The sequence below is a fragment of the Oncorhynchus mykiss genome, chromosome 11, assembly GCF_057628025.1.
Source record: "Oncorhynchus mykiss isolate SJ-2025 chromosome 11, ASM5762802v1, whole genome shotgun sequence".
Taxonomy (NCBI): domain Eukaryota; kingdom Metazoa; phylum Chordata; class Actinopteri; order Salmoniformes; family Salmonidae; genus Oncorhynchus; species Oncorhynchus mykiss.
The window spans coordinates 6027501-6037500 of NC_143032.1; positions in this window are offsets into that span (position 1 = coordinate 6027501).

Genomic DNA, 10000 nt, shown 5'->3' on the forward strand with positions numbered 1-10000 from the left:
AGACCTGACTGCCCTTAACCAACAAAAAAACATCCTATGGCGTTCTGCATTAGCATCGAACAGCCCCCGTGATATGCAGCTGTTCAGGGAAGCTAGAAACCATTATACACAGGCAGTTAGAAAAGCCAAGGCTAGCTTTTTCAAGCAGAAATTTGCCTCCTGCAACACTAACTCAAAAAAGTTCTGGGACACTGTAAAGTCCATGGAGAATAAGAACCCCTCCTCCCAGCTGCCCACTGCACTGAAGATAGGAAAAACTGTCACCACTGATAAATCCACCATAATTGAGAATTTCAATAAGCATTTTTCTACGGCTGGCCATGCTTTCCACCTGGCTACTCCTACCCCGGTCAACAGCACTGCACCCCCCACAACAACTCGCCCAAGCCTTCCCCATTTCTCCTTCTCCCAAATCTGCTCAGCTGATGTTCTGAATGAGCTGCAAAATCTGGACCCCTACAAATCAGCCGGGCTAGACAATCTGGACCCTTTCTTTCTAAAATTATCTGCCAAAATTGTTGCCACCCCTATTACTAGCCGGTTCAACCTCTCTTTCGTGTCGTCTGAGATTCCCAAAGATTGGAAAGCAGCTGCGGTCATCCCCCTCTTCAAAGGGGGTGACACTCTTGACCCAAACTGCTACATACCTATATCTATCCTACCATGCCTTTCTAAGGTCTTCGAAAGCCAAGTCAACAAACAGATTACCGACCATTTCGAATCTCACCATACCTTCTCCGCTATGCAATCTGGTTTCAGAGCTGGTCATGGGTGCACCTCAGCCACGCTCAAGGTCCTAAATGATATCTTAACCGCCATCGATAAGAAACATTACTGTGCAGCCGTATTCATTGATCTGGCCAAGGCTTTCGACTCTGTCAATCACCACATCCTCATCGGCAGACTCGACAGCCTTGGTTTCTCAAATGATTGCCTCGCCTGGTTCACCAACTACTTCTCTGATAGAGTTCAATGTGTCAAATCGGAGGGTCTGCTGTCCGGACCTCTGGCAGTCTCTATGGGGGTGCCACAGGGTTCAATTCTTGGACCGACTCTCTTCTCTGTATACATCAATGAGGTCGCTCTTGCTGCTGGTGAGTCTCTGATCCACCTCTATGCAGACGACACCATTCTGTATACTTCTGGCCCTTCTTTGGATACTGTGTTAACAACCCTCCAGGCAAGCTTCAATGCCATACAACTCTCCTTCCGTGGCCTCCAATTGCTCTTAAATACAAGGAGGAGGAGGAGAGGAGGGAACATTTAACAGCGGGATGAGACAGAGGAGAGGAGAAGAGGAGCGGAGGAGAGATGAAGCACAGCAGCGTCGGTGATATTAAAATTCAACATCACACTGCACTCTCTCTCTCTCTGTCCCTGTCTCTCTCTCTCTCTCTGTCTCTCCCTCCCTGTCTCTCTCTCTCTGTCCCTGTCTCTCTCTCTCTCTGTCCCTCCCTCTGTCTCTCCCTCCCTGTCTCTCTCTCTCTCTCCCTGTCTCTCTCTCTCTGTCCCTCCCTCTGTCTCTCCCTGTCTCTCTCCCTCCCTGTCTCTCTCTCTCCGTCTCTCCCTCCCTGTTGCTCTCTCTCCCTGTCTCTCCCTCCCTGTCTCTCTCTCTCTCCCTCCCTGTCTCTCTCTCTCTGTCTCTCTCTCCGTCTCTCTCTCTCTCCGTCTCTCTCTCCCTGTCTCTCTCTCCCTGTCTCTCTCTCTCTGAGGAAATCTAGGACTACTGGGGCATATGTTTGTAATAACACTGAAAATTACTTTTAGTTTCTGGGGACCCAAACAGACCTTTTAATATCCAGAACATGTCATAGATTTGGGACTATATCCAAGTGTCTGTTTTTTAAGAACACTTTCGGTTGGTGTTGTAAAGCATCTGCTGTGGGAACTGTGTGTGGAAAGGTGTGTCTGTGTGTTCATTCAACTGTGTTCCAATCAATAAGGACCAATCTGATAAATCTCAGGGAGGACAATAGAACAAAGACAGTCCCAACACACATCACAGATCAGGTGTTGCTATAGTCACAGGAGCTAACACTGCTGATCAGGACCAAGAGCGTCACACACTTTGACCATCACAACAAGCCTCTCGCTCTCTCTCTCTATATATATAGATGAGTAAACAGATGACTGCTTTGCTGTTGAAAATATGGAAAAAGGGAAAAATAAATAGGATCCAAAGTGCAGCCTTGTGCATTTTACTGTATGCTATAATGGTTGTTCCGGTAAGACAGCCAGCCACACAGCCAGGCAGCCAGCCACACAGCCAGGCAGCCAGCCACACAGCCAGGCAGCCAGCCACACAGCCAGCCAGCCACACAGCCAGCCACACAGCCAGCCACACAGCCAGCCAGCCACACAGTCAGCCAGCCAGCCACACAGCCAGCCAGCCAGTCAGCCACACAGTCAGCCAGCCACACAGCCAGCCAGCCAGTCAGCCAGGCAGCCAGCCAGCCACACAGCCAGCCAGCCACACAGCCAGCCAGCCACACAGCCAGCCACACAGCCAGCCAGCCAGCCACACAGTCAGCCAGCAACAAAGCCAGCCAGTCAGTCAGCCACACATTCAGCCAGCCAGCCAGCCACACAGTCAGCCAGCCAGCCAGCCACACAGCCAGCCAGCCAGTCAGCCACACAGTCAGCCAGCCACACAGCCAGCCAGCCAGTCAGCCAATCAGCCACACAGTCAGCCAGCCACACAGCCAGCCAGCCAGCCACACAGTCAGCCAGCCACAAAGCCAGCCAGTCAGTCAGCCACACAGTCAGCCAGCCACACAGCCAGCCAGCCAGTCAGCCAGGCAGCCAGCCAGCCACACAGCCAGCCAGCCACACAGCCAGCCACACAGCCAGCCACACAGCCAGCCAGCCAGCCACACAGTCAGCCAGCCACAAAGCCAGCCAGTCAGTCAGCCACACAGTCAGCCAGCCAGCCAGCCACACAGTCAGCCAGCCAGCCAGCCACACAGCCAGCCAGCCAGTCAGCCACACAGTCAACCAGCCACACAGCCAGCCAGCCAGTCAGCCACACAGTCAGCCAGCCACACAGTCAACCAGCCAGCCACACAGCCAGGCAGCCAGCCAGTCAGCCACACAGTCAGCCAGCCAGCCAGCCAGTCAGCCAGTCAGCCACACAGTCAGCCAGCCAGTCAGCCAGCCAGCCAGCCACACAGTCAGCCAGCCACAAAGCCAGCCAGTCAGTCAGCCACACAGTCAGCCAGTCAGCCAGCCAGCCAGCCACACAGTCAGCCAGCCAGCCACACAGCCAGGCAGCCAGCCAGTCAGCCACACAGCCAGCCAGCCAGCCAGCCAGTCAGCAGCATCAGGGAGCTGTGTTGTTTTTTAAAGAGAGAAAACAGACTACAGCGAACAACATCAAATAAAAATAAAATGAAAAGTAATGCAACGCAGCACTCCATTTAACACAAATAAACAACCTGTGTTTTCTTCTATCGCTGTACTGTGCTAACCCAGAGAGAAATCCCAGAGAGAATACCCAAAGAGAAAACCCAGAGAGAAAACCCAGAGAGAAAACCCAGAGAGGATACCCAGAGAGAAAACCCAGAGAGAAAACCCAGAGAGAATACCCAGAGAGAAAACCCAGAGAGAATACCCAGAGAGAATACCCAGAGAGAATACCCAGAGAGAATACCCAGAGAGAATACCCAGAGAGAATACCCAGAAAGAAAACACAGAGAGAAAACCCAGAGAGGATACCCAGAGAGGTTACCCAGAGAGAAAACCCAGAGAGAAAACCCAGAGAGAATACCCAGAGAGAATACCCAGAGAGAATACCCAGAGAGAAAACCCAGAGAGAATACCAAGAGAGAATACCCAGAGAGAATACCCAGAGAGAATACCCAGAAAGAAAACACAGAGAGAAAACCCAGAGAGGATACCCAGAGAGGTTACCCAGAGAGAATACCCAGAGAGAAAACCCAGAGAGAAAACCCAGAGAGAATACCCAGAGAGAATACCCAGAGAGAACAGAGAGAATACCCAGAGAGAATACCCAGAGAGAATACCCAGAGAGAAAACCCAGAGAGAAAACCCAGAGAGAATACCCAGAGAGAATACCCAGAAAGAATACCCAGAGAGAATACCCAGAGAGAATACCCAGAGAGAATACCCAGAGAGAATACCCAGAAAGAAAACACAGAGAGAACAGAGAGAATACCCAGAGAGAATACCCAGAGAGAATACCCAGAGAGAAAACCCAGAGAGAAAACCCAGAGAGAATACCCAGAGAGAATACCCAGAAAGAATACCCAGAGAGAATACCCAGAGAGAATACCCAGAGAGAATACCCAGAGAGAATACCCAGAAAGAAAACACAGAGAGAAAACCCAGAGAGGATACCCAGAGAGGTTACCCAGAGAGAAAACCCAGAGAGAAAACCCAGAGAGAATACCCAGAGAGAAAACCCAGAGAGAACAGAGAGAATACCCAGAGAGAATACCCAGAGAGAAAACCCAGAGAGAAAACCCAGAGAGAATACCCAGAGAGAATACCCAGAGAGAATACCCAGAGAGAAAACCCAGAGAGAAAACCCAGAGAGAATACCCAGAGAGAATAACCAGAAAGAATACCCAGAGAGAATACCCAGAGAGAATACCCAGAGAGAATACCCAGAGAGAATACCCAGAGAGAATACCCAGAAAGAAAACACAGAGAGAAAACCCAGAGAGGATACCCAGAGAGGTTACCCAGAGAGAAAACCCAGAGAGAAAACCCAGAGAGAATACCCAGAGAAAACCCAGAGAGAACAGAGAGAATACCCAGAGAGAATACCCAGAGAGAATACCCAGAGAGAATACCCAGAGAGAAAACCCAGAGAGAAAACCCAGAGAGAATACCCAGAGAGAATACCCAGAAAGAATACCCAGAGAGAAAACCCAGAGAGAATACCCAGAGAGAATACCCAGAGAGAATACCCAGAGAGAATACCCAGAGAGAATACCCAGAAAGAAAACACAGAGAGAAAACCCAGAGAGGATACCCAGAGAGGTTACCCAGAGAGGTTACCCAGAGAGAAAACCCAGAGAGAATACCCAGAGAGAAAACCCAGAGAGAACAGAGAGAATACCCAGAGAGAATACCCAGAGAGAATACCCAGAGAGAACAGAGAGAATATGTCTCATAACACACACAAGCCCACACACACACCATGTACACACACGCACGCACACACACACACAAACACACATTTCTGTCTTTATTATGTAGTTCACATAGTGTGATGTGTTTATGATGTAGTGATCTGTTAGCATTATGATACACAGGGCTTCTATAGTAATCTGTCAGCATTCTGATACACAGGGCATCTATAGTAATGTGTCAGCATTCTGATACACAGGGCTTCTATAGTAATCTGTCATCATTCTGATACACAGGGCTTCTATAGTAATCTGTCATCATTCTGATACACAGGGCTTCTATAGTAATCTGTCAGCATTCTGATACACAGGGCTTCTATAGTAATCTGTCAGCATTCTGATACACAGGGCTTCTATAGTAATCTGTCATCATTATGATACACAGGGATAGTAATCTGTCATCATTCTGTTCCTCCACTCCTCTCTTCTTCTGTTCCTCCTCTCCTCTCTTCTTCTGTTCCTCCACTCCTCTCTTCTTCTGTTCCTCCACTCCTCTCTTCTTCTGTTCCTCCACTCCTCTCTTCTTCTGTTCCTCCACTCCTCTCTTCTGTTCCTCCTCTCCTCTCTTCTTCTGTTCCTCCACTCCTCTCTTCTGTTCCTCCACTCCTCTCTTCTTCTGTTCCTCCACTCCTCTCTTCTTCTGTTCCTCCACTCCTCTCTTCTTCTGTTCCTCCACTCCTCTCTTCTGTTCCTCCACTCCTCTCTTCTTCTGTTCCTCCACTCCTCTCTTCTTCTGTTCCTCCACTCCTCTCTTCTTCTGTTCCTCCACTCCTCTCTTCTTCTGTTCCTCCACTCCTCTCTTCTGTTCCTCCATTCCTCTCTTCTTCTGTTCCTCCACTCCTCTCTTCTTCTGTTCCTCCACTCCTCTCTCCTTCTGTTCCACCACTCCTCTCTTCTGTTCCTCCACTCCTCTCTTCTTCTGTTCCTCCACTCCTCTCTTCTTCTGTTCCTCCACTCCTCTCTTCTTCTTTTCCTCCACTCCTCTCTTCTTCTGTTCCTCCACTCCTCTCTTTTTCTGTTCCTCCACTCCTCTCTTCTTCTGTTCCTCCACTCCTCTCTTCTGTTCCTCCACTCCTCTCTTCTTCCTCCACTCCTCTCTTCTGTTCCTCCACTCCTCTCTTCTTCTGTTCCTCCACTCCTCTCTTCTGTTCCTCCACTCCTCTCTTCTGTTCCTCCACTCCTCTCTTCTGTTCCTCCACTCCTCTCTTCTTCTGTTCCTCCACTCCTCTCTTCTTCTGTTCCTCCACTCCTCTCTTCTTCTGTTCCTCCACTCCTCTCTTCTTCTGTTCCACCACTCCTCTCTTCTGTTCCTCCACTCCTCTCTTCTTCTGTTCCTCCACTCCTCTCTTCTTCTGTTCCTCCACTCCTCTCTTCTTCTGTTCCTCCACTCCTCTCTTCTGTTCCTCCACTCCTCTCTTCTGTTCCTCCACTCCTCTCTTCTTCTGTTCCTCCACTCCTCTCTTCTTCTGTTCCTCCACTCCTCTCTTCTTCTTATCCTCCACTCCTCTCTTCTGTTCCTCCACTCCTCTCTTCTTCTGTTCCTCCACTCCTCTCTTCTTCTGTTCCTCCACTCCTCTCTTCTTCTGTTCCTCCACTCCTCTCTTCTGTTCCTCCACTCCTCTCTTCTTCTGTTCCTCCACGCCTCTCTTCTTCTGTTCCTCCACTCCTCTCTTCTGTTCCTCCACTCCTCTCTTCTTCTGTTCCTCCACTCCTCTCTTCTTCTGTTCCTCCACTCCTCTCTTCTTCTGTTCCTCCTCTCTTCTTCTGTTCCTCCTCTCTTCTTCTGTTCCTCCACTCCTCTCTTCTTCTGTTCCTCCACTCCTCTCTTCTTCTGTTCCTCCACTCCTCTCTTCTTCTGTTCCTCCACTCCTCTCTTCTTCTGTTCCTCCACTCCTCTCTTCTTCTGTTCCTCCTCTCTTCTTCTGTTCCTCCTCTCTTCTTCTGTTCCTCCACTCCTCTCTTCTTCTGTTCCTCCACTCCTCTCTTCTTCTGTTCCTCCACTCCTCTCTTCTTCTGTTCCTCCACTCCTCTCTTCTTCTGTTCCTCCACTCCTCTCTTCTTCTGTTCCTCCACTCCTCTCTTCTGTTCCTCCACTCCTCTCTTCTTCTGTTCCTCCACTCCTCTCTTCTTCTGTTCCTCCACTCCTCTCTTCTTCTGTTCCTCCTCTCTTCTTCTGTTCCTCCTCTCTTCTTCTGTTCCTCCACTCCTCTCTTCTTCTGTTCCTACACTCCTCTCTTCTTCTGTTCCTCCACTCCTCTCTTCTTCTGTTCCTCCACTCCTCTCTTCTTCTGTTCCTCCACTCCTCTCTTCTTCTGTTCCTCCACTCCTCTCTTCTTCTGTTCCTCCACTCCTTTCTTCTTCTGTTCCTACACTCCTCTCTTCTTCTGTTCCTCCACTCCTCTCTTCTTCTGTTCGTCCACTCCTCTCTTCTTCTGTTCCTCCACTCCTCTCTTCTTCTGTTCCTCCACTCCTCTCTTCTTCTGTTCCTCCACTCCTCTCTTCTTCTGTTCCTCCACTCCTCTCTTCTTCTGTTCCTACACTCCTCTCTTCTTCTGTTCCTACACTCCTCTCTTCTTCTGTTCGTCCACTCCTCTCTTCTTCTGTTCGTCCACTCCTCTCTTCTTCTGTTCCTCCACTCCTCTCTTCTTCTGTTCCTCCACTCCTCTCTTCTTCTGTTCGTCCACTCCTCTCTTCTTCTGTTCCTCCACTCCTCTCTTCTTCTGTTCCTCCTCTCTTCTTCTGTTCGTCCACTACTCTCTTCTGTTCCTCCATATAGAGAATAGTGTGACATTTGGTACGTAGACCGGGTCTCATGCTGACAAACACCAGATGATCTCACTGGAGCGGGAGACCATTGTCCTCTTTGGTTTGTTTCTTCTCCTCCCCCTGGTCCTCCAGAGCACTCTCGCTGTTGTTATACACCCATTCTATTATAGAGTCTTACCGCAATAAGGAACAATGCAAAGTCCTGTTAAACTCTATCGTTTCACACAATATTAACCTTCCCTTTCATTCTGAATGATAATGTTTAGGTTCTTGTGTGCCAAAACTTGGTGTTGGTAGTGCTGATATGTGGGTATGAGACAGGATCCATGTCACAGAGTTAGACAGGATTAATGTCGCAGTTAGACAGGATTCATGTTGCAGAGTTAGACAGGATTCATGTTGCAGAGTTAGACAAGATTCATGTCGCAGAGTTAAAGACAGGATTAATGTCGCAGTTAGACAGGATTAATGTTGCAGAGTTAAAGACAGGATTAATGTCGCAGAGTTAAAGACAGGATTCATGTCGCAGAGTTAGACAGGATTCATGTCACAGAGTTAGACAGGATTCATGTCACAGAGTTAGACAGGATTAATGTTGCAGAGTTAGACAGGATTAATGTTGCAGAGTTAGACAGGATTCATGTCGCAGAGTTAGACAGGATTCATGTCGCAGAGTTAGACAGGATTAATGTTGCAGAGTTAGACAGGATTCATGTCACAGAGTTAGACAGGATTCATGTTGCAGAGTTAGACAGGATTAATGTTGCAGAGTTAGACAGGATTAATGTTGCAGAGTTAGACAGGATTCATGTCGCAGAGTTAGACAGGATTCATGTCGCAGAGTTAGACAGGATTAATGTTGCAGAGTTAGACAGGATTCATGTCACAGAGTTAGACAGGATTCATGTTGCAGAGTTAAAGACAGGATTAATGTCGCAGAGTTAAAGACAGGATTAATGTTGCAGAGTTAGACAGGATTCATGTCGCAGAGTTAGACAGGATTCATGTCGCAGAGTTAGACAGGATTCATGTCGCAGAGTTAGACAGGATTCATGTTGCATGTGAAATAGCTACAACAGCACTGTTCTGTGATGTCATAGTGGGCCTGTCAGACAGTGAAACAAAGCATCACACAGCACACACACACACTACAGCATTGTGCTTACTGAGACCACAAACGGAACTCGATACCAACCACATCAACCCACTGTACCATGCAACAGGGTGTGTGTGTGTGTGTGTGTGTGTGTGTGTGTGTGTGTGTGTGTGTGTGTGTGTGTGTGTGTGTGTGTGTGTGTGTGTGTGTGTGTGTGTGTGTGTGTGTGTGTGTGCGTGTGTGTGTGTGTGGTGGATGAGCGGGAGAGGGGATGAGCGGGAGAGGGGATGAGCTGCTTCCACTGCAGACCCCCTGTTGATCAGCCTGTTCTGGTGATCAGCCTGTTCTGGTTATAAGCCTGTACTGGTTATCCGCCTGTACTGGCTATCAGCCTGAAATGGTGATCAGCCTGTTCTGGTTATCAGCCTGCACTGGTGATCAGCCTGTTCTGGTGATCAGCCTGTTCTGGAGATCAGCCTGTTCTGGTGACCAACCTGTTCTGGTGATCAGTCTGTTCTGGTGATCAGCCTGTTCTGGTGATCAGCCTGTTCTGGTGATCAGCCTGTACTGGTGATCAGCCTGTACATCCTCCATGATGATGTCTTAAAGCCAGAGCTCACACTACTCTCCCAGTACTTGGAGTCTCAAGTGAGATCTCAGTCTCTCCATGAGATCTCAGTCTCTTTACGAAATCTCAGTCTCTCTCTTTTCCTCTAAACAATCTCATTCTAGCACTGCCTGGCTTTTACGGATAGCTCCAAATATTCTCTCCAGATCTATCAGCCTTTAGCCAGTGACAATAACAAGCTGGACCAGTGAAGACAATAACAAGCTGGACCAGAGACAATAACAAGCTGGACCAGTGATGACAATAACAAGCTGGACCAGTGAAGACAATAACAAGCTGGACCAGTGAAGACAATAACAAGCTGGACCAGTGACAATAACAAGCTGGACCAGTGAAGACAATAACAAGCTGGACCAG